The sequence below is a fragment of the Meriones unguiculatus genome, chromosome X, assembly GCF_030254825.1.
Source record: "Meriones unguiculatus strain TT.TT164.6M chromosome X, Bangor_MerUng_6.1, whole genome shotgun sequence".
Lineage (NCBI taxonomy): Eukaryota > Metazoa > Chordata > Mammalia > Rodentia > Muridae > Meriones > Meriones unguiculatus.
In genome coordinates, this window is record NC_083369.1 from 134,769,663 (window position 1) to 134,794,448 (window position 24,786).

The following is a 24,786-nucleotide window of genomic DNA, read 5'->3' on the forward strand; positions in this document are numbered from 1 at the left end:
TCAATTAGAACTCCAACTTCCTTCTTAACTTGCATACTTGACCATGAATAAATTATCTGATCATATAGCCCTCAAGTTGTATATCTATAACATAGATAAATATGAAAATCTCTCAATAGTTAACAAAAATTGATAGGCAAGAAAAATTCTTTTGTTTGTTATCTTATTCTGAATCTAGAGGGAATGCACATATGAACCTTTAATAAACATGGGATGGATCAAATGGTTATTCTAATACAAATTAGGATTGGGAAAGTAGAAAATTTAATCTTAAAGACTAATGTCCTTTCATGGAGGTGGCAACATTCACTATTGTGTTTGATGCATAAAAGGAAAACAGAGGGAAGAAGAAAAATCGTAGCAAAACCATTGTGAGAGTTAATTTTAATTATCAACTGGACACAACTGACCTGGGAAACGGGTCTCTGAGAGTGTCTGTGAGGAATTTCCATAATTATGTTAACTGGTATAGGAAGATCAAAATATTGTGGGTGGAATCATTACTTGGGCTTGAAACTGCAATTCTAGACTGTGAAGGGGAGAGAGGAGACTGAACTCTAGCATGCATGCATTGACCACTCTCTGTTCCTGATATGGATGCTATGTTACCAGCTCCCTTGAACTCCCATTGCTGTGACCTCCCCATCATGATGGATGATAACCTGGAAATGTGAGCTAAAATGAACCTGGTTTTCTTTAAGTTGCTTTTGTTTGAGTATTTGAGCAACAGGGAAAAAAATGAGAACAGAAATAGATAGTGTAAGTATAGTGCACAGCCTTGAAATAAGAGAAAAGACTTGCTTGCTGGAATATTGAACTTTGCTTTTAAAAAAGTTTTGCTTCATTAATGATGAAATAAGAAGTTTAGAACACTCAATAAATGGGCAGCTGTTACTCAATTGTGAGGACAATCACAATGCAATAAAATATAGTATGATGTGATTTTTTAAAAAATATGAGACAAAATTAAGATGGTGATTGCATATGTAGATGTATGTGACACTACTAAAGAAGAATCATGAAAAATTAAGCTTACTAATGGACAAATCTAATTTAACACCAGTAGAAAGATATTCTTAACAGAAAAGAGATTGGGTTATTCCATTAGACCCTGTGCATTCTCAGGACTTGAAGAATTATAAAATCAATAAAGAAAACACTGCCAAATCCAGTTAAGACAACAAACAAATTAAAGATATCTTAATTTTAGTTATCTATAATAATAATAACAATAAATACTACTCTTTGTAAGGTAAAAGCTTAGAGAGCTTTTTAGAATTACTGATGGTCATAAAATGACAGCCTACAGACTGGGAAAAGATCTTCACTAACCCTACATCAGATAGAGGACTAATATCCAGAATATATAAAGAACTGGAGGAATTAGACACCACCACCACCAAAAAAAAAAAAAAATTAAAATGGGGTACAAAGCTAAGCAGGAAGTTCTCAATAGAGGAATATAGAATGGCAGAGAAACACTTAAAAGAATGCTCAACATCCTTAGTCATCAGGGAAATGGAAATCAAAACAACTCTGAGATTCCTTCTTACACCTATCAGAATGTCTAAGATCAAAAACTCAAGTGACAAATCAAAGCAAGATGGCGGCGCCTGGAGGACACTTTTTCTGACTAGGAGCACAGCAGTATCGGCACAGTGACCAGCAGTCAGAACTCTCAGTCCTAAAACGCAAGCAATTGTTTTTCCCAGGTGAGAGGATACTGTTCTGTCCAGTTCATGAACCCCAAAAGACCAAGAATAAACAGACTCCGCTGTAAATACATGGGGTTCTTTTTTGTAAATTAAAAGCTGCAGCTTGGGCCCACACACTCCTATCACCGAAGAGGTGGGAGTTGAGCGCCCCGTGCCCATGTTAGTTGGGTGATTTAAAGATTCTGGTCCATCCCAGCATGCCCAAGGCAGGGGCGATTCCTGCTTGGCAAGCATCTATTGGTCAAAATGCTACATTTTGAATCAGTTGGTTATAGGAAGGTTCTCAGACCATTAATGACCTGGTGTCCCTCCCTAGCGGGATGGTCCAGTTTCCTAGCAACTGTATCTCTAGTGGGTGGGGAAAGAATGCAGTGAGGTGGCCCTTCCCCTCAGGGCATTACTGTACTTCTTTTACCTACCTACTTCAGGCCTTAATAATAGCTGCTAATTTATCTTTTGGTCTCTCAATACCCCACGGTGTGGAATTCAATCAGCTTCAACTCACCCTCTAAACCTTGGAAGAGGTCCTGGTTCCACCAGGCGCTTGGTCACCAGCCCAGAGCCACATGCCAGCATGCTTTGATCACTGTCCCAGACTGAACTGTGGGCCCCACAACATCAGAGACTGGGATTTCCAGTTGAGAGATAACCCCACAGTTCAGGAAACAATCGGGGCCAAACTTATGTCACCCAGAAAATCCCTGGAAATGATTCGGGGTCCAGCGGGTACCCAACAGCCAGCCCAGAGTGGAGCACACAGGTGCCAGCACAGAGTCCTGCCTGTCTGCCTGACTCACTGCCCCAGATAGAACTGTGGGCTCCACGGTACCAGAGACTGAGTTTCTCTGCAGGGTACAAACCCACACGGAGGGGAACAGCAGGTCTGATCTCAGAGCACTCAGACTATACTTCCACCCTGAAAAGTTCTCGGGGGAAAAGGTATCCTGTTTCAGCAGACACCTAGGCACCCAATCGCCAGCAAGGCAGAGCCACGCACGCCTGTGCCTGCGTGTTCTACTCACCATCCCAGACAGAACAACAGTACCCAAAACACATTCTGGGTGTCCTTGTTGGGAGGAAATCTCACAAAGGGAGAATCATCAGGTCCAATGCTTGGAACACCTAGCTCCAGAAGACTTTCTGGGTTCCCGCAGGCCCTATGCTCTGGCCTTCTACTGCAGGAATAAGTGCTTTATTTTATACCCAGTTCGTGAGCCCCCAAAAGATCTCCAGGAATCGACTCCATTGCAAAACACATGAGGGTCTTTTTTTTAATTGAAAATTATAAGCTGCAGCTTGGGCTACACAGCCCCACCGCTGAAGCGGTGGGAGCTGAGCGTGCCTCGTCTAGGTTAGTTGGGTGATATATAGATTCTGGTTCCTCCCAGCATGCCCAAGGCAAGGGCGATTCCTGCAAGCATCTATTGGTCAAAATGCTACATTTTGAATTGATTGGCTATAGGAAGGTGCCCAGACCATAATGACCTGGTGTCCCTCCCTAGAGGGATGGGCCAGTTTCCTAGCAACTGTTATCTCTAGTAGGTGGGGAAAGAATGCAGTAAGGCGGTCCTTCCCCTCAGGGCATCAACAGACTTCTCCACCCACATAGTTCAGCCCTTAATAATAGCTGCTAATTTTTAATCTTTTTGGTCTCTCACTTTACTCACCTGCCACTGATTACCGCTAGGACACTGGGGCACACACCTACATACTCATACCTACAAAAGCCTGAGAGCCATTAGAGCAGCCCTCAGATACTGCTCCAAGGTGCAATCAGTTATCCCTAGCTAAACTGACAAAACTGAGGGACACCCTGGTTCTTCAAGTGGGGTGCACCCAACAATTACACCTTAAGAGCAATAACTGAAGCTCACTAAATTCAGAGCAAGAAACCCTCACCAGGGCAGCCCTCACCAGGTCCTCTCCTGATGAGAGGAGAGCCTTTCTGAACACCATACTGTTGGGAGCCTTGACTCAGCGGCCTGCTTTGATATTTAAATCGGAGAGATGGCTTTTAGGAGGCCTTTACTAATGGCAGAGGAGAACTTGCAAGTCCATCTCCTTTTGTTTGTGACCACAGGTGGGATAGCTTGTGAGGGTTACACCTCTTTCTCAGGCTCCTTGTGCAAATTAACCTATTGTTCTGAGATGTTTTACTGGCAAAAAGTAACTACTCAAAAAAAAGTGGTCAGAAGGCTGGAGGCAGAGGAGGAGGCAGAGTCTTGAGACTTGCTGCTTGCTGCAGCAGTCTGCCTTTTGTCGAGTCTGGACCTTTAAAAAGTTTCCTGTGTACTGTGTGTTTATTTTATTAATTTTAATCCTCACACCCAACTCAAGAACCGTCGACTCTGCCCAACTGGCCCCGGCAGATTGGCGCCGGGACGTGGGACTTGAGATACAGGGAACCCGTGAAGGACATCGCTGTTTGGCTGGCGAGCTCGCATTAAATAGAAAGGTTGTGGTGAGTAAATCCCAGAATAAAAATGGGACAAGGCATTAGCCTAGTGTTTTCTTAATGGAACTTAATTAAAGGTAGTCTGTATAAGCAACAGGAAACTGAGAAAGCTAAACTTTCAGGCTCAGAGAGAAGGAGGTTAGAAAGATGGCAGGCTTCAAGAGAAAATGTTATTATACCATCAGCTCCTCCAGAGGAGTTGTATTGTCCTTCTGATGACAATAATTTCTTGCCAGAAGGAGACTTTGAATAAGACTTGCAACCTAATGAGGTTGCAGAGCTGGAGGAAGAACCAGATCAGCACTATTCTGAGAGATACCCTCCAATTCAGGCTATGCATGTTAAAAAGCGTAAGCCTTGGCAAAAAGAAATTAAAAGACTGGAGTGGGGCTTGGAGGAAATAAACAGAAAAATTGGAGCATTAACTACTAAGGAAAATGAGACTCAATCTCGTACTCCAATCCCATAATTGGTGGAAGGCTTAGGCCCTCCTCTTGGGAATGCTACAGTTTCAATGGCCCAGAAGGCAAGGAGACCTTTCACTTTGTCCACTGTACAAACATCTGTATCTGCTTTGCAAGCTTCTTTACAAGAAGCCAGGCAGAATGGAGAAGACGTATCTGAGTTTTATAGTTTTCCAGTTTTGGAGCAACCCGATGGACACGGTAATATGGTGAGAGTCCATGCTCCTATACCTTTTAAACAGATAAGAGAATTAAAATCTGCATGCTCCTAATATGGACCTACAGTGTCTTTCACCCTGGCTCTGCTGGAATCCATGTCTACTGAGGCTCTCTGCCCAGGGGACTGGAAACAGTTAGTAAGAGCATGCTTATCAGGAGGAGATAATTTATTATGGAAGTCAGATTTTGCAGAGCATTGTCAAGCTACAGCTGAACTTAATCGAGCTCAGCAAATTTCTACAACTTATGACATGCTTGCTGGAGAAGGAATCTACAGGGAAATAGGACGCAATTGGATTTTGATGTGGCCGTTTATGCTCAGGTCAATACTGCTGCCTGGAGGGCCTGGAATAAGCTTCCACAAGCAGGTAGACAGGTGGAGGATTTGTCTAAAATCTGTCAGGGACCTGATGAGTTATTTCAAGATTTTGTGGCAAGATTAATGCAAGCAGCAAACAGACTTATAAGTGATGAAAAGTCTGGATTGTTATTAGTGAAACAATTGGACAATTGGCTTATGAGAATGCTAACAGTGCTTGCCAAGCAGTCTTGAGACCAAAGGCCAAGGATTGGGGTACTAAGTTACAGACAATAGTACTCATCCAAATAATTAGGTTAATAACAGCTAAAATTCAAAGCTCTCTGGCTGCAAGGTATTTGTCAGCTCTTTCTGGTAAGAGTCCTCCAATTTATTGAAACTTCAACTAAAATAACCAACTGGGCTTTGTTTGTTACAGCATGAATTGGCTAAGACCCCATTTAAAATTAACAACAGGAGAACTAAAACCACTTTTTGACATTTTAAAAGGAGAGGCTAATCATTTGTCAAAAAAGAAACTTACCAAAGAAGCTCGTGATGCTTTGCAAAAGATAAAATTAGCTATTAAAAAACAGCATGTTCAATATATTGATTATTCAAAAGAATGGGGCGCATATACTTTGGCTACTGTTCATATTCCAACTGCTGTAGTGTAGCAAGAGGAACCAATATTATGGTTGCACCTGCCTGTGTCTCCTGTTCGAGTTCTGACACCATATTATGAAGCAGTGGCTAGTTTAGCTCTCACAGAATCTCGTAAATATTTTGGTAGAAAGCCCTCCTTAATTGGAGTCCCTTTTACCAAACAGCAAGTAGATTGGTTATTTCAAAATGTAGATTGTTGGGCGATAGCTTTTGCTCATTATTTAGGACATATTGATAGTCATTATCCAAAAGATAAATTACTTCAATTTGCCAATGAGCACGCTTTTGTATTTCCTAAAATAATTAAACAAAAGCCATTACCTCAAGTTCCAACAGTATTCACTGATGGATCTTCAAATGGAAAAGCTGTTTATGTACTAGAGGGACAAACTTTTGTTTTGCAAACATTGCCAGCCTCAGCTCAAGTTGTAGAATTACGAGCTGTTGCTGCAGTCTTTAAAAATTTGGCTTCTACCTCTTTCAACTTGTATACTGATAGCCACTATATAGCTAAAGCTTTATAAGTCCTAGAGACTGTAACATATGTTAATACAGCTAATGAACAAATACAAGATCTATTTAGAGAGATTCAACAAAGTATTTGGAGCCGTGTGCAGCCTTGTTACATAGGGCATATTAGAGCTCATTCAGGGCTTCCTGGACCTTTAACTTTAGGAAATGATTTACCAGATCTAGCCACATGTATGGTTGGATTAACTCAACAAGAATTGGCTCAAAATTCTCATGCATTACATCATCAAAATAGCAAGAGCTTAAGAAAACAATTTAATATTACCAGAGAAGCCATTAGAAAAATTGTAAGATCATGTTCCTCTTGCCCTGAACATTTTAATGTACCTCATTATGGTGTCAACCCTAGAGGTTTGACTCCCAATCATTTGTGGCAAATGGACATAACTCATGTCCTAGAATTTGGGAAACTAAAATATGTTCATGTAACAATTGACACTTTTTCAGGATTTATCATGGCAACTCCCTTAACAGGGGAAGCCACCAAACATGTTATAAGTCATTGCTTAAAGTGTTTTGCTGCAATTGGTATTCCTTCCATTATAAAAAATGACAATGGCTCGGGATATACGAGTCTAGCTTTTCAGCGTTTTTGTGTACAAATGAATATAAATCATAAATTGGGAATTCCTTATAACCCCCAGGGCCAGGGAATTGTGGAACGAGCCCATGGATCTCTTAAAAACCAATTGCAAAAAATAAAAAGGGGGAGCTATATCCCCAAACACCACAGAATTATATTAATCATGCTCTCTTTATTTTAAATTTTTTGAATGTGGATACACAAGGCCGTTCTGTGGCTGATCGATTGTGGCATCCTAATACCAAAGATAATTTTGCCCAAGTAAAATGGAAAGATCCAATTGCAGGATTATGGCAGGGCCCCGACCCTGTATTAATATGGGGAAGAGGGCATGTTTGTGTTTTTCCACAGGACGCAGAGAGAGCCAGGTGGATCCCAGAGAGGCTGGTACGGTTTGCAGTTGTTCCCCAGAGAGATGTTCCCGCTGCAGACGACCGTAAACTCTGCCCTGACCTAGACTGAAAAGCTGCATTATACCTGAGCTCCTGACCCCGCTCTTGCTTCATTCTGCTCCTGGGAGAAGACATCATGAAGAAAAACCTCTTATATAATAAACTGGACTTGACTGTTTTGCTACAAACTTCAACAAAATCAAAAGAGAACTAACTGTGAAACTTTAATCTGGCTCTGGTTTTCAGCAGAGCAAAGCAGACTTGCTTCAGGAACTCTTGGGGGGGCCTGTAACTGCCTATGTAAATTCTCCTTTTGTTTTCCTGCTTTGAGATGTTAAGCTTTCAAATGGTTCTGTTTACAGCCTTTTACTGAGGTTCCTCTAAATGTTTCTCAGACTTGGTAATTTGCACAGGGAGTCACCTGCTAGTCACTTTTGGAGTGTTACTTTGGACTTGGCTTGTGATAGGAGACATGCTCCTATCAGTGACAACTAAAATCTGCCTGAAGGAACTACAGAGGTAAGTATAACCAACTGACTACAAGAGATGGGAAGAAAGAATCTAAGGTGTGGAAGATACAATGGAAGAAATTGATGTATCCTTCAAAGAAAATGTCAAATCAGCAATACAAAACAAGGAAATCATGAAATTTGCAGGTAAATGGTGAGAACTGGCAAAGATCATCCTGAGTGAGGTATCCCAGAAGCAGAAAGACACACAGGTTATATACTCCCTCATAAGTGGATATTAGACAGATAATATAGCATAAACCTACTAAAATCTGTACACCTAAAGAAACTAATCAAGAAGGACAACTCTGGCTAAAATGCTCAATCCCCATTCAAAAAGGAAAAGAGGACAGACATCAGAAGAAGGAGAAAACAGGGAACAGGACACGAGCTTTCCACAGAGGGCCTCTGAAATGCTCTACCCTGTAGGGTATCAAAGCAGATACTGAAATTATGGCCAACCTCTGGGCAGAGTGCAGGGAATCTTATGAAAGAAGTGGGAAATAGTAAGTCCTGGAGAGGACAGGAAATACACAAGGAGAGCAACAGAACCAAAATATCTGGGCACAGGGGTCTTTTCTGAGACTGATACTCCAACTATGGACCATTGATGGAGATAACCTAGAACCCCTGCACAGATGTAGCCCATGACAGTTCAGTGTCCAAGTGGGTTCCATAATAATGGGAACAAGGACTGTCTCTTACATGAACTGATTGGCCTGCCCTTTGATCACCTCACCCTGAGGGGGGAACAGCCTTACCAGGCGACAGAGGAAGACAATACAGCCAGTCCTGATCAGACCTGATAGACTATAATCAGAAGAAAGGGGAGGAGGATCTCCCCTATCAGTGGACTTGTAGAGGAGCATGCATAGAGAAGAAGGAGAGTGGGACTGGGAGTGGAGGAAGGAGAGGTTCACAGGGGGATACAAAGTGAATAAAGTGTAATTAATAAAAATTAAAATAAAAACAAAATTAAAAAAATACTCAGGTGACAACACATGCTGGAGAGGACAAAGAGAAAGGGGACTCCTTCTCCATTATTGGTGGGAGTGCAAACTTGTACAACCATTTGGAAATCAATCTGCCCCATTTTCAGAAAATTGGGAGTAGCACTACGTCAAGATCTAGCTATTCCACTCCTGGGAATATACCCAAAAGATATCCCACCATTCAATAAGGACATTAGCTCAACTATGCTCATAACAGCTTTATTTGTAACAGCCAGAATCTGGAAACAACATAAATGTTCCTCAGTGGAGGAATGGATACAGAAATTGTGGTACATCTACACAATGGAATACCACTCAGCTATTAAAAACAAGGAAATCATGAAATTTGCAGGCAAATGGAAGAAACTAGAGGAGATCATTCTGAGTGAGCTAACCCAGAAACAGAAAGATAGGCATGGTATACACATCCATTATAAGCAGATATTAGCATAATATGGGAGAGCCATCTACAGACCTAAAGAAGCTAAACACTAAGGAGGACTTTAGGAGGATGCTTAAGTCTCATTCAGAATAGCAAAGAGGACTATTCATAGAGATAACCCAGGACCCCTGCACAGATGTAGCCCAGGGCAGTTCAGAGTCCAATTGGGTTACATAGTAATGTGAAGAGGGACTGCCTCTGACATAATCTGATTGGCCTGCTCTTTGATCACCTCCCCCTGGGGGGGAGCAGCCTTACCAGGCCATAGTAGAGGACAATGCAGCCACTTTTGATGTGAACTGATAGACTAAGATCAGAAAGGAGAGAAGAACCTCCCCTATTAGTAGACTTGGGGAGTGGCATGCATGCAGAGGGAGGAGGGAGGGTGGGATTGGGAGGGAAGGAGAGAGGGGCTTATGGGGGGATGCAGAATGAATAAAGTGTAATTGATGAAAAAAAAAAAAAAGAATGGCAAAGAGGATAGACACCAGAAGCAGTGGAAGAGAAGAAACAGGATGGGAGTCAAATACAGAGGGTCTTCTGAAAGGCTCCACCCACCAGGGGATTGAAGCAGATGCTGAGACTCACAGCCAAACTTTGGACTGCTTATAGGGAGTCTTACATTAGAAGTGAGGGAGAGAAGGACATTGAAGGGACAGAATGCCCACAAGGAGATCAATAAAACTAAAAGATCTGTTCCCAGGAGGTCTTGCAGAGGCTGATGCACCAATGGAGGACCATGCATGGAGAGAACTAGACCCCACCTGAGATGTGGCCAATTGGCAGCTCAGTCTCCACGTGGCTCTCTGAGTGGGGGATGAGGGGCTGCCTCTATCATGAGCTCAATTGACTACTCTCTGATCACTAGACCCTAATGATGCAGCCTTGCTAGGCCACGGAGGAAGAGGATCCAAGCAGTCCTTATGAGAGTTAATAAGCTTTGGGCAGATGGCAATACTGGGGAATTCCCATTTCAGTAGACTAGGGGAAGGGAATGAGGGATCAAAGGAGAGAGCATGGACTGGGAGAGTTGAGAGATGGGGCTTCAATTGGGATATATAATGAATAAATAATGAAGAACAAAATAGAAATTAAAAGCATATACTGATGCTGGTGTCTGACCCAGGACTAATTATATTACCACCACTGGGTATTAGACTGGATAAGCAATGAAATCATTTGTGATCATCTATTCACAGAGGTGAAAACAGTTTATTTAATTGTTTCATGTTTTTACTCCCTTTCTCTACATGCATGCTTTGTGGAGAAGTGATTCATCAAAGAAAAGCTCTGCTTCTTCTTCAAGTATGCTCTCAGGTCACCCAGAAGGCAAACTTCAGTGCTCAAGCACATATCAAATCACTGGTCCAATTGTATTTGCTGATGTTTTCTTGGCGAAAGCAAGGCACAGAGCCAAGTTCTAAATTCATTTCATAGAGGACTACATGAAACAATACTTCAACGAGATGTTATTCATTAGGGGAAATTGTTTGACAACCAACCAGGACCTCATGTCTATTTGGTAAAGTTAGTAGGTGAGACTATATCATTTGAATAATGATGGAAAAATATTTTCTGTCATTCAAGAAGCGACTGTCAGCATTTGAATCCATTGGAGCAAGACTGCAGTTTGATGGTGGAGTTCATTGTTCAATTTCTCAAGCAAAATGAATAAATGCCTGGTTCCTTACAGAGCAACTAAACCAAATCAATCCACAATTAATCCCTATGTATCCGGATAGTTGAGTAGCTTTATCTGGGCTCTGTATTCCATTTTCAGCAATGATGGATTAGCTTGTGGAAGGCAAAATTAGTAGTAGTTGAACTTTATTACTAGGGAGTGAAGTTCTAGGGAGAAGAAAACTTATTGAGCTTTTTAAGTTGTTGCTATTGTTTTATTGTTATTGTTGTTTGTTATTGTTGTTGTTCTTCTTCTTTTTCTTCTTCTTCTTTTTCTCCTTCTTCTCATTCTTTTCCTTGTCCTACTGAACTATTGAAGTCTCTTTTCTCAATCTGGAATGTGGTATTTTTGACAATAATTGTATTTTTAACATCTATTTATTTTTTTATTACAATTTATTCACTTTGTATCCCAGCTGTAGGCCTTCCCTCATTCCCTCCCAATCCTATCCTCCTTCCCTCATCTCCTCCGATGCCCCTCCACAAGTCCACTGATAGTGGAAGTCCTCCCCCCCTTCTATCGTATCCTAGTCTATCAGGCCTCATCAGGGCTGGCTGCATTGAATTTCTCTGTGGCTTGGTAAGGCTGTTTCCCCTTCAGTGGGAGGTAATCAAAGAGCCAGCTACTGAGTTGATGTCAGAGACAGCCCCTATTCCCCTTACAAGGGAACCCACTAGGAGATTGGGCTGCCATTGGCTACATCTGTGCAGAGGTCCTAGGTTATCTGTATGAATGGTCCTTGCTTGGAGTATCAGCCTCCGAAAAGACCCCTGGGCCCAGATATTTTGGTTCTATTGGATTCCTTGTGGAACTCCTGTCCTCTCCAGGTCTTACTATCTCCCCCGTCCTTCATAAGATTTCCTGCACTCTGCCCAAAGTTTAGCTATGAGTTTCAGCATCAGCTTTGATACCCTGCATGGTAGAGCTTTTCAGAGGTCCTCTGTGGTAGGCTCCTGTCCTGTTTCCTGTTTTTTCCCTCTTCCAATTTCCATTCTGTTTTCCTTTCTGAGTGAGGATTGTTCATATTACCCAGGGTCCTCCTTCTTGCTTATCTTCTTCAGGTGTACAGATTTATGTATGTGTACAGATTTAATATGTTTATACTATATTATATGTCTAATATCCACATATAAGTGAGTATATACTATGTGTGACTTCCTGCTTTTGGCATACCTTAGGCAGGGTGATCTTTTTTAGTTCCTACCATTTGCCTGCAAATTTCATGATTTCCTTGTTTTTAATTGCTGGGTAGTATTCCATTTTGTAAAAGTATCACAATTTCTGTGTCCATTCCTCAGTTGAGGGACATATTGGTTGTTTTCATATTCTGGCTGTTATGAATAAACCTGCCAAAACATGTTAGTTCCTTTTATTGTGGAGTTAGTGGTGTGAATGTGTTTCTGTGTTTGCTTTCTTTAATTTTTTTGTTGTTGTTGTTGTGAAGTTATCTATATCCTTTGTTTTCGTGGGTGTAGTTAAGTTCGTAAGAGTGGAGTTTTCCTTCTAGCATCTTCTGTAGGGCTAGGTTGCTGGGTAGATATTGTTTAAGCTTAGTTTTTTTCATGGAATATTTTGTTTTCTCCATCTATGTTGATTGAGACTTTGCTGGGTATAGTAGTCTGGGTTTGCATCTGTGTTCTCTTAGAGTCTGCATGACATTTGCCCAGGTCTTTCTGGCTTTCATAGTTTCTGATGAGAAGTCTGCTGTGATTGTGATAGGTCTACCTTCATATGTTACTTGGCCTTTTTTCCCTTGCTGCTTTTAATGTTTTTCTTTGTTCTGTTGATATAGTGTTTTGACTATTATGTGATGTGAGGAGTTTCTTTTCTGGTCTAGTCTACTTGGTGTTCTGTAGGTTTCTTGTTTGTTTATGGACATCTCTTTCTTTAAGTTGGGGAATTTTTCTACTATGATTTTCTTGAAAATATTTTCTGGACATTGGAGCCTGGAATCTCCTTTTTTGTCTATTCCTATTATTCTTAGATTTCATCTTTTCATGGAATCCTTGATTTCTCGGATGTTTTTTGTTTTGAAATTTTCCGATTTTACTTTTTCTTTGAGAGATTTATCAATTTCTGCAATTGAATCTTCAGCACCTGAGATTCCCTCTTCCATCTCTTGTATTCTGTTGGTGACACTTAACTTTCTGTTTCCTGATTTTTCTCTAAGTTCTCCAGCTGCAGGGTTTATTTTGTTTGTGTTTTCTTTATTGATTCTAATTGTTTTCATATCTTGTACTATTTCTTTCATCTGTTTGATCATGGATTACTGTCCTTCCATGATGGGTCCTATTTTTTTGTTTGTTTCCTCTCTATATACATCTACTTGTGCCTCTATTTGTTTGGCAGTATTTGCCTGTATTTCTTTGAGAGTTTCATATGTTTCCTCTTTATGTGACTATAATAGCTTGAAAAGCATACATTTGAGATGATTTTCCTGTGTTTCTGATGAATTAAAGTATACATTGATTTTGTGGGTTGCTGGTGAAGCCAAGATATCCTGATTTTTGTTGGATGTGTTCTTATGCTGACTTCTAGCCATGTATTTACTGGTAACCCTCACTGTTTTTTCCTGGAGTCTGTACATCAGATTAGGTCTGTCTTTCTCTGGTGTCTAGAGTATTCTTCAGAAGATGAGAGTGTTCCACCAGTTTGAGAGTGGATGTTGGTTTTTCAGCTGTAGCTATGGGAGGAAAGTTGCAGGTGCATGTGCACAAGCGTGGGAGTGTGTGTGGCAGTGTGTCTTGAAGGACAGTGTGCTAGAGCATGTACATGCCTAGAAGGGTAGAGCTTAATCTCAGGAGGGAGTGCTGGCTGGTGCAGTTTATGGGCACAATGTGCATGTGCAGTTGCCCTGAATACCTCAGTGGCCTATAGGCCTGTAGTACTGTCCTTCGAGTATTCAGATCTGCCTGGGCTCTGGGAATTGTTTCTCTGGACTCCACTGCTAGACCCTCAGAACAGGGGCTTCAATGTTGAGAACACTGTCTCAAGGATCCCTATGTTGCCCATAGTGGGGTTGTTGGTTGGAGGGACCCAATGTCTGGCTGGTAGTATAGAAGGTCTCTGGATCTGGGGCTCTGCAAGCACTCACTTAAAGGAGCACTCACTCGATTGCAGGACACTTTCAGATTTTTGGAAACTGTGCCTCTTAGATAAGGTGTGTGCTGGTTGCTGCCATCTTGGATTCCTCCAACAATAGTTGTTTTATCTTGTAGTCTTTCAGTGAAACCTGATGGGAAGCAGAATCTCATTTAAATATTCAGTTAAATTTTCTCTCTCTTTTAAAACTATTTTTGAAAGATATTTTCATCCTCCCAACTTAGAATACCAGCAAATGACAACAGCCAAAAATGGAAACCAAGACAACAAAAAACTAGCAATCAAAACCCCACAAAACAAAAATCAGAACAAGCAAAAGGCTAACAATACCAAAAAAATAAAAAATAAAAAAAAGCCAAATCAAAGCAAAATGAAAAGTCCACAAAAATACCATTAAGTTTGTTTTGTGCTGGCCAACTGTTCTTGGCTGTGGAGCCTGCTCTGGAGTATGGTTGATATACCCGGTGAGACTCTTGAAGAAAACCAACTTTTCTCTTTGCCAGCAGGTATAGATTGCAAAGAGCTTCTTGGTACAGGGTCATACTTCATGTCAGCTTCTGCCTCTCAATGCTGGGACCCCATCTGTGTTGAACTTGTACAGGTCTTGTGTGAGTTGCTACTGTCTCTCTGATTTCATGTTTGTATCAGTCCTACTGTTTCTGGAAGATACTGTTTCCTTGGAGTCATCCATTACCTATGGCTCTTACTATCTTTCTACCTTTTCTTCCTCATATAACTCTGAGTCTTGAGGGGAGGGCTTTGGTGAAGACATATTCTTTAGGATTGAGTGTTCCAAAGTCTCTCACTCTCTGCACATTGTTCATTTTTTGGGTCTTTGTGTTAGTTCCCATCTACTGCAAGAAGCTTCTCTGATTTCAGTTAAGTGAGGCACTGATGTATATATATAGCAGTATGTCATTAGGAATCATTTTTATGAATGTGTTACTTTAGCAGAATAATAGTATTAGATTCTCTCCGGGGCCCAAGTTCTATCTAGTCAGGTTCTGGACCACTTCAGCAGATTTAGTCTCATGCCTTACTTTTAGGAAACTACTTGCTCTTCTGAACTGTGTTAGATAAACATCACCATATGCTTTGAAACATGTCCTTGTTGATGTGCTTACTGCTTAGCCTTTCTTGCGGATAGCTAATATTATAAATTAGCATGTAACTTATTTATTTAAAAGATATACATTATTTCAAGGGGATATATACTAAAAGAATACTCATTGGAGGGTAGGAAAAAGTAGTACCAAGCAACCCTACAATAAACAATGAGCTTGCTTAATTGAACTGTAGTTTATCTAAAGTTGAATACAGTGATTTCTTATGAGCTTCTTCTGATGGACAGTGTTTCCTCTAAGCTTTGGGAAAGCACACTGGTTTTCCTATGTCACTCTGTTAGCTCAGTGTTCATTATCTAGCACTCTCCTGCACAGGGGTGAGAACTTGTTTGCCCTTTGAACTTTCCTCCAATCCTCTTTCCAATTGGCAAAGGCATGAGGATAAATAAGAGGCCTTGGTGTGACTTTGCAGGTCTCAAGTTGGAAAGTAATTTCCTCAAACCATCTCTTTATTTTTTTTCTCCAGAAAAACTTCCATTGGTACGCATAATTGTTATAAATGCTTACTTCAATTAGATACTTAAATTTTTCCATTAAGTACACAAGCAGGCACCTTACTCCTTTTGAAACAGCTTTATTTTATTCAGGGCTACACCTTTTTTATTTTTGGACATGGCTTTTGAAATTTATTTTAAAATAACTGTTTCCAAATGAGCATGTGAAGGCTTGTTGAATGAACTGGATGACACAATTGTCTTCACAAGGAAAATTGAGGACTTAGTGCATTTCCACAACTCAAATAATCTCACAGATCACATACATGCACATTGAGCAGAGAAATAACACTGATTTGATTGATCAGACAAGGCTTATAATTCCAACTCTCTCATTAATTATTTGTGAAATCTTGACCATGGCATTTTGCTAATTGGGGCTTGGTTTTCTACAGGTCAGAATAGAATGACGGTATATTAGTTTCTTTCAAAAGTGATTGCTGAGTCAAATCATTACCAGCTCTGAACACACTGCATTTTCCTTGACTCTGTCTTGAGTCAGTCTCCTGTCTGAGGTCATAAACATTTGGATAACATTTTCTACAAGTAGCTGGAATCTAAATTTATTCTAACATAAGCTGCATGAAATTTTTTAAGGAAATGAAGAGACTGGAGATGGTTCTTTACTACAGGATTTTTTTTCCTACTAGTATAGTAACTGAAGGAGTCTGGCTCTTATGAATGGCTTTCCAAAGACTTCCATTGGGTGATGCTGGTGTCTCAATGGACTTTGAAGAGCCAGTAGGGACATTCTCCATATTTAGGAGAAGCAAAGCAGTCTCTGAATAGACCTGTGTATTGTGGGGTGCTCCCCTCTGGACTAGGCACAGACCATACCCAAACATTGACTTCCAAGCAGAAAACCAAATACAAAGAATTCCTTGATTAAGCAAGGCAAGGAGACAAGGTGGCTGAATTTCAATGTAGCAGACACAGCAGCAAATATCTTTGCAAGTGTTAATTTTAAGAGGGAAAGGGAGAGATCTGAGTTAAAATTAGCTAGAAAGTGTTGGTAAGTTCTGATTGGATATTTTAATTAGATTAGTCAAAATAATGAAATTTTTGATGTTTTGATAGTTGGGCCTTGGTAATCACTCTCAGGAATGAGCTGGTGGTGAAATAACAGAATAGAGCTTGTTATCTAGCTTCAGGAGTATAATGTAATGGTTTAGCAAGTGGGAGAAGGGTAAAACACAAAACATTGTTGGCATCATGTTTGCAATGCTTGGGCCTGTGTTTGCAATGGAGAGGTCTGCTAGAACCTTTCATTAACTACTCCAGTCTTTCCTTCTGGAAACAATCTGTGATCCTCTATAAGTCTATGTATTCTTACCAGGGTTGATTGTACATTAATATAAGTAGGACCCTATAGATTCATGAGCAGTCCTGATCGACTGGAAAATTATGTAGAGTTGTATTTTCTGAGGTAACTGCAACCCTTTTACACTGATTTCCTGATCATTGTAGGTACAGGAAATTAGATTAGGTATGCACTGAAAGGAGACCCTTTAAAGATGTTCTGAAAAAAGAAAAATCCCAAACAGGTAGGCTGAATGGAGATCTTGTTAAAATACAAGTTCTGATTTTGTATATCTGGGTATGGGTATGAGTATAGGTGAGTTCACAGACAGCAATCTGAGTAAAAAGACACTAGGAAATTAAAGAAATTATGTATGAATTTTGTATCAATTGTAATTTAGTTTTCCATTATAAAGATATATAGTTTGCATATGGGTTGTGATCTAAATTGAGAAAGCTCTCTTTCCAAGTAGCACAACAATAGAGTGGCACCCTTCAGGTTTAAGTATTCATGACTTGGCTTCCTCTTGTTTCTTCCAACTGTTTTGACATTTGCTTAAGTAAGTACTGTCATTATCAAATGGTGGCCCATATTTTTGTTCTTTGCAAATCCTCCAGGTTATTATTTAGGCCTTTGTTTCAACTCTGCTCTTGGAAGTTGCCTTTATCAGCTTTGCCAGGTGGAATTTGCACATATGCAGTATTAATCTTCAGAGCCCATCAAAATGCAGCCAACACAATTTAATCAAGAGAAGGAATGCAGAAAGGGAGACTGATTCACTTGGAGAAGCTGGGATCCCAAGGCCAGACTTCAACTTATACTGATAGATAAAACAGAAAAGGCACGTTCTGCTAAGATCTTCCTACAATGGACATTATCAGATTTTCAAAGTGTTTGCCCGTGGGAGAACTGTCTTCCAGAAATAGAGATTGAAATCTTAGCTTTTTACACATTTGATTCCAAAGAATATTGCTAAGTCAAAACATTTTGGGATTGACAACTTGTCTTCCTCTCTACTTGTGAGGAATTTGGGACACCATTTAGGAATTAAAGTGTGGGAGATGCTTAAAGGGAAAGAAAGTTGACATGTTTTCTTACTTGTGGGAAAATCTGTAAATATATTACTAGTATCACAAGCCTATTTGGTATATTTATCACATTACCAGTTATACATGAATCTCAAATAAATGGCTGATTTTTTTTTTAGTTAAAGGAAAATTCACTTTTAGATTAAGAAGTGGTTCATTTTTTTAATGAAAATTCTTTCGTTTCTGTTGTGCAGAAATAAATCATCAAAGCTTTCTCGGTTATGCTGTAAATATTTTGTACTTGTGCACTTTTAAAGTAAAAGTTGAAATTATTTTAAAGTTGATCAATTAGTCTTCAGCAAGGTTAAGCACATTTGGGAATTAGCATGTTATTGCACAATACAGTGAACTGAAAGAGCAAAAAGTAATTGTCTGAGTTTAAAATTACTCATAGATTCTTTACTGGGAAGTAACCTAGAGAAAGGCAACAAATAGGTTTTTTAACTTGTTAATTTTTCAGTCAAAGGAACCAAGAAGAAGTTAACTAACTAAATTCATGGTCTCAGTAAGCCTGATAAACAACGGAGATTCTATTGTCCCATATTATCCATACAGTGACAGTGATATTTGGGAGTTATTATATTTGGGAAAATGATATTTTGAACAACACACCTCTAATACTGATGTTATGCATTGTTTTCTTCTTCGTGGCAGGAATAATACTTCCTTCTTGTCTGGTGAAACAAGAAAAGCAATTGTAGCGGGCACCTTTTAATATGTAGCCCAATTTTGTCTAATCTGAGTATCCACATGCAAAAGGTTGCAGACTATTTCTGAACATGTTGTCTGTGGCAGAATATTGCATAGGTGTGTGTAACTACACATGTACACACACACTCACTCACACATGAGTCTGCAATCAGAACTTTTTTTTTTTTTTTTTTTTTGCCAGGCTGCTCAGCAAAGCATGCTGTGTGATGGCAGCAAGTTCTCTGGACATGATCAGAGGGAGGGAGAGTTCTCTTTGGGGTGCTCTGACATCTCTCCATAGAATGACATTTGTGCTGATGTTCTAGTTCATAGCTTTGGGACTTAAGTCCATCCTGGCACACATCTCCAGAGGAAAATAATAACTTACAGTTTACGAGAGCAGCTTGTTTTGTCAGAATCCTGTCTTCTTCAGGTGAGGTCAGCCACCTGCATGTTTGTGACTATCATAGAGCAGAGAGGGAACATGGAACTACTGCTCAGGTTTCTTCTTACGTGTGTCCTTGGGAATTAATCTTTATATTGTTCCTTCTTTTTGAACTTTTCAGCTCTTGAAATGCCTGAAACTGAGTATGTGATAGATGCTATTAAAAATTGTTTCAATGGGCTTAAATCTTTGGCCTTGACACAGATCCTCCTGCAATGTATATTATTTTCACTCCAAGGTGATCTCTGCTTAGCAAGTCTCCTAAGACTGGAGATTTAACCCAATTGTTGAGCCAAATATTCAGTTGTCTGAAGATTATGATAATGGACCATGGAACTTTGTTAAGCAGGGACTTTGAATGCAATGGTGCAAATGGTTTGGGAAAAGTAAGGAAGTATTAGTGTCTTTTAGTTCTATGGTACCTCACTACCATTAGCATACTGATATTGGAGAAAATGGTGTTGAAAACCCAATCTTTTAAACAATTTCTCCCTTAAATTAATACTAGTAAATAAAATTTATATTAGAAATGAAGCTCATTCATTCTACACTAATTACTTATCTCACTAATGAATGAAAAAATATATTTTTTTAAATCAGAGTTTGGAAATCATGTATAATGAAGCTCAAATAGCCTATTCCATAAGTGATACTAAGGAATTAATATTGATTTGGGTACTGATTTGCATATATGGATCAAGATTTATTTTTTCAGTTTGATTTTTAAATAATTCAATATAGTTTATAAACAATTTTTCCTACTGCACTTCATCATCAATTTTGATACAAAACACATTCTTCCCTGTACATGGGTGGACTTGTTTTAAATTCTATTTTGTTACATTGGCCTATTTGTCTCTCCCTATGCCAGTTAATATAAAAGTAATTCTTGTAAAATTAAATTGTCGTACCATCTGATGATCCCCTCTGACTTTTTGCTTCTTTCAAATTTTCACAGCTATTCCTGGCCTTTGCATTTTCATATACATTTTAGCATCAGTTTGTGCATTTGTGTAATGATTGAGATTATATAAAATTTATAGATCAGTGGCTAGCTCTTTGAGTGCCTCCCCTGGATTGGGGAGCAGCCTTGTCAAGCCACAGCAGAGGATAATGCAGCCAGTTAAGATGAGACTGGATAAGCTAGGGTCAGATGGAAGGGGAGAAAGACCTCCCCTATCAGTGGACTTAGAGAGGGGCAGGGAGGAGATGAGGGAGGGTGGGATCGGAAGGGAATTAGGGGGGGCTACAGCTAGGATACAAAGTGAATAAACTGGAATTAATATAAAAAATAGAAATTTGATTTAAAAATGTATAGATCAGTTTGTACAAGAATGATGCCATTGTAATCTAGAGTCATTTAGTTCACAAATATACCTAGAAAGGGTTTGAAGATATGAAATATATCCTGATTGATTTTTCCAAATCAGGTACTCAGTTGTGTACTAGACACATCCTAGTGTATTGATTAGCTCCAGTACCACACTCCATTCTTGTCTTCTACTTTCATGCTCTCAGGACCATTATAATGGTCATTTCTTTTGGGTATGTGAACACCTCGTTTCTCTCAAAAACTATAAACACAGCAAGTCTCTCTATTACAAAACCATTCAATGTAGAATAAAAAATAAAAATACAAGCTGTGATTAAGTCACTTGCTCAAGAAATGTGAAATAACAACAGAACATCTGGAGGTATCTCCATCCCCGACCTCAAGCTGTACTACAGAGCAATAGTAATTAAAACTTCATGGTATTGGCAGAGAAACAGAAAGGAGCATCAATAGAAGACCGAGAAATAAACCCACACACTATGAATGCTTGATTTTTGACAAAGATGCCAAAACCATTCAATGGAAAAAAGACAGCATCTTCAACAAATGGTGTTGACCCACTGGATGTCTACATGCAGAAAAATGAAAATAGATGCATATTTATCACCCTGCACAAAACTAAAGTCCAAGTGGATCAAAGACCTCAACATAAAACCAGATACTCTAAATCGGTTAGAAGAAAAAGAGGGGAAGAGCCCAGAACTCATTGGCACAAGAGACAACTTCCTGAAAAGAACACCAATAGCTCAGGCTTTAAGAGCAACAATCAATAAATGGGACCTCAATGAACTGAAAAGCTTCTGTAAAGCAAAAGACACTGTTGTCAGAACAAAACAACAGCCTACAGACTGGGAAAGGATCTTTAACAATCCTATATCTGACAGAGGGCTGCTATTCAGAATATATAAAGAACTAAAGAAGTTAAAAAGCAATAAACCAAGCAATCCAATTAAAAATGGGATATGGAGCTAAACAGAGAATTCCCTGTAGAGGAATATAGAATGACGGAGAAACACTTAAAGATATGTTCAACATCCTTAGCCATCAGAGAGATGCAAATCAAAACAACCCTGAGATTTCACCTTACACCCATCAAAATGACTAAAATAAAAAAAAAAAAAAACCTCAAATGACAAACACATGTTGGAGAGGTTGTGGAGAAAGGGGAACCCTCCTCCATTGCTGGTGGAAATGTAAACTGGTACAACCACTTTGGAAATCAATCTGGTGCTTCCTCAAGATCCAGCTATACCATTCCTAGGCATATATCCAAATGATCCTCAAGTACACAACAAGGACATTTGCTCAAGCATGTTCTTAGCAGCTTTATGTGTAATAGCCAGAACCTGTAAACAACGCAGATGTCCATCAACGGAGGAACGGATACAGAAATCGTGGTACTTTTACACAGTGGAATACTCCTCAGCAATCAAAAATGAGGAAATCATGAAATTTGTAGGCAAATGGTGAGATCTAGAAAAGATCATTCTCAGTGAGGTATCCAAGAAGGTGAAAGACACACATTGTATATACTCACTTATATAGACCTATAAGATATGATAAACATAATGAAATCTATACAGCTAAAGAAGATAAACAAGAAAGAAAACACAGGGTAAGATGATCAATCCTCACTTAGAAAGACAAATGAGATGGACATTGGAAGTAGGAGAAAACAAGTAACAGGACAGGAGCCTACCACAGAGGGCCTCTGAAAGACTCTACCTAGCAGTGTATCAAAGCAGATACTCAGACTCATAACCAAATCTTCGGAAGAGTGCAGGGAATCATATGAAAGAAGGAGGAGTTAGTCTGACGTGGAGAGGATAGGAGCTCTACAAGAAACAAATATATCTGGGCACAGGGGTCTTCTATGAGACTGTTTCTCCAACCAAGGACTATGTATGCATATAACCTAGAACCTCTGCTTGGATGTAGCCCATGGTAGCTCAGTGACCAATTGTTTTTTCCCTAGTAAGAGGAACAAGGACTAATTCTGACATGAACTCAATGGTAGGCTCTTTGACTTTCCCACTCACCAAGGGAGGGGCAGTTCTGCTAGGCCACAGAGCAGGACTTTTATCAGATAGCTGATAAAACAGGGTCAGATGAAAGGGGAGGATGTCCTCCCTTATCAGTGTACTTGGAAAGGGGCAGGGAGGAGATGAGGGAAGGAGGGTGGGATTGGGATGGAATGAGGGAGTGGGATACAGCTGGGATACAGAGTTAATAAAATGTAGCTAATAATAAAAATAAAAAAAGAAAATAAATAAATGTGAATTACAGTAGAGTTAGGCACACATATCAGGAACTAGCTTCACTTTAACTTGTGCAACTATGGCCACAATACTATTACATACAAATCGCAAATTGTAGAATTTCAGAGGCATACAGCAATAAGCTCAGAAGTTTCAAGGTTAGCTAGCCTGTGGTTGCTGTAAGAGGGCTCTGCTCTGTATGTCTCTCATTTTCCTTCAAAGAGCAGTGAACTAGTCAGAGTGAGTTCTTTTAGAGATATCAAAAAACAATAATTTACTGCACAAATGACTTTTAACTTTTCCCTCCCTTCCCTTACATTCTCTTCACCTCCTTTCCTTCCCCTCACTTCTTATCTGTTCCCCTCCCCTCCCTTCCCTTCCCATCTGCTTCAGCTCTCCTCCCTTACTTTCCTTTCCATTCCCTTTCTTTCTCCTCCATTCATCTCCCCTTCCTCCCTCCCATACATCCTTCTCTTTCTCTTTACGTTTCTCCCTCTCTCCAGTGTATGTGTGTATGCATATGTGTGTGCATGTGTGGAGGCCAAAGGCTAATATCAGGTGTCTACTCTCAATCTTATTTTCTGAGACATGCTTTCTCACTGAACCAAGGGCTTACTGACTCTGCTAGGTCACATGGCTTGCAAGCTCCAGAGATCTGCCTTCCAAGTGTTTAGATTACAGATGCACAACACTATACCTTGGTTCTTATGCAGGTCCTGGGGATCCATACTTGCAACCACATGAATGTTTGGCAAGTACTTTGCCAACAGAGCTGCCTTCCTGGGCTCAAGCCTGAAATCATGATATTCAGTTCTCCAACACAAGGCAGTAGACTAACTGAGAATCAAGGGGTAAGTATATTCTGCCCTGTGATAAGCAACCCAATATAACATCATTGGGAAATCTTGTAAGGTCTTAAGACTAACAATTTTTCCAGTTGTGGGTATATAATCCAGGACTGTTTCAATAAAATATCAGGAATTAATGGGTGTCCTTATGTCATTTTGAGAATTCCTTTCTTAATTAATTTCTTAGTTAATTCTCAATTCAATGTGTCTGTCCAGCCTACATTTCATCAGTGACACATCTATGCCCTTATACATGAGCTCTACTTACTACTGGGTTAAATTTCAATTTTTTTTCATGATTCAGCAAAACTCTTTCTTTTAGAAGCTCCACAAATTCTCCAATGTTGGGTAATTCTAAAATGTCTTCCCCCTGCTTTTTAATAGCATCCGCAGCATATGTTAGTCCATTAAAGCATCTATACATTGGGCTGAATGCGAAACTGTTTGGTTTGTCATACACAGAAGATTGCCACATGTCTTCTATGTCAATTACTAATCCCCTCTTTCTTTTTGTTGTGCCTCTTAGAAAGAAGCACCTTAACTAATTCAACATATTTATTAAATTGTGTATTTTAGCCTATTTAGATATATTTTATGCTTAAACTGAACTGGAATTAAAAAGCTCTCTTTCTTGAACATTAGAAAGAATATTAAAGTCAGAGCATCAGGTGGTGGTAGGACTGGGAGTAGGGCTATGGAATGCTGTCTTCTGGGCATGACATGGCCAATGTAATTAGAATTTCACAGCAACAGAATCAGGCTACAATGGCCTAGAGTGGGCCAGTTAAGAGTCAATCCTAGATCAAAGAGAAAGCTATATGGCCCTACCCTTCCTGCTAACTTATGAGCTACTGATGACAATAAAGACATTGTATTTGTCACTTTTTAACTTACTTTTAAGTTTATAACATATACTGAATATTAACATTGGCCTAGTTGTTAATTACTTTATGCAATATTATTTTAATAACTGACTTACATCCCTCTGTGTAATCATGCAATAATTAATTTATCTGGTTTCTTTTGTGCACATTTAGACTTCCTTCTAATTTTTTTCTTATCAATACCATTTTATAATAAATGTTCACAAAGCCATAACAATTTCAAAGCATTTTATTTCCTTTACATTTACCCCTTAGGATAAACTGCTGGCAATA